Genomic DNA, 1,208 nt, shown 5'->3' on the forward strand with positions numbered 1-1,208 from the left:
GAAATCAAATAAGAAAACCCTTAAAATAATAAATTTGAACTAAGTAAAAAACTTTGACATAATAAGGAAACCTTGAAATAAATAAAAAAACCTTGAAGAAATTTGTAAGAAAACATTCTTGAAATTAAAAAAAAGACTGTAAATAAATAGGTAAACCATCAAATTACAAAAAAACGTAAAATAAATAAGAAAACCTTAAGCCTTAATGTAAAACCCTTTAAATAAATAAAAACAACTTTAGAATAAATAAAATAGTAAATTACCTCCATTGACATATTGTTTGACACATCCTCTGTTGTTAATGAGATCATTGCATTCTTGTACAGGATCCTGGATACCTAGCAGACTAACCTAGATAGATAGATAGATAGATAGATAGATAGATAGATAGATAGATAGATAGATAGATAGATAGATAGATAGAGATAGATAGATAGATGGGTGGATAGATAGATAGACAGATAGACAGGTAGACAGATAGACATATAGACAGATAGACATATAGACAGATTGACAGATTGACAGATAGAACAGGATAGAACAGGAAAGTACAGAATAGAACAGGATAGACAGATAGAACAGGATAGAACAGGAAAGTACAGAATAGAACAGGATAGTACATAAAAGTACAGAGTCGAATAGGATAAAACCGGATAGAAAAGGATAGTTAAAAGGAAAGTACATAATAGCACAGGAAGTACATAAAGGAACAGGATAAAACAGGATAGAACAGGAAAGCACAGAACAAAAAGGATAAAACAGGATATAATAGGATAGAACAGGATAGAGCAGGGTAGTACAGGATAGAACAGAATATAGGAAAACTGCAGAATATTAAAGATTAAACAAATTGTTTTTATTTCTGAAATTATGAACGGAATAAATCATGTTTTATTTCATTGATAAATATGGCTTCTTCTTCAATTATAAATGTTCTCTACTAAAGCTGAAACTGGTTTCTTTATAGATTTGTTTTATGAACAGGGTTGCCCAGAATGAATGAGAATTATCTTTGAAAATGGATTTTTTCTATCAAAATTTTTTATAAAAGTGACTTACGAATTTCTGCTACAAAAATATTTTCGGAATTAATTATACATTTCAGACTAGAAAATACAATATCTTTCAGATTTTTTATTAGATAAAGGTTTATATTATTATTATTGATTAGGGTATCGTTGTGAATCGTGTTGACATGAATATGAACA

General features: G+C 28.4%; 1 long non-coding RNA gene across 2 annotated transcripts in view; it reads right to left on the minus strand.

Moving 5' to 3' along the window:
* Positions 1-262: 262 nt before the first annotated feature.
* LOC111700712 (uncharacterized) overlaps positions 263-1,208 on the minus strand; it is a 5,251-nt gene continuing 4,305 nt past the window's right edge. For both annotated transcript variants that reach the window (XR_002765034.1, XR_002765033.1), the window contains exon 3: positions 263-351. This is a non-coding gene — a long non-coding RNA (uncharacterized LOC111700712). The remainder of the gene's footprint in view (positions 352-1,208) is intronic.

This window comes from Eurytemora carolleeae, unplaced genomic scaffold (assembly GCF_000591075.1).
Source record: "Eurytemora carolleeae unplaced genomic scaffold, Eaff_2.0 scaffold421, whole genome shotgun sequence".
NCBI classification, from domain to species: domain Eukaryota; kingdom Metazoa; phylum Arthropoda; class Copepoda; order Calanoida; family Temoridae; genus Eurytemora; species Eurytemora carolleeae.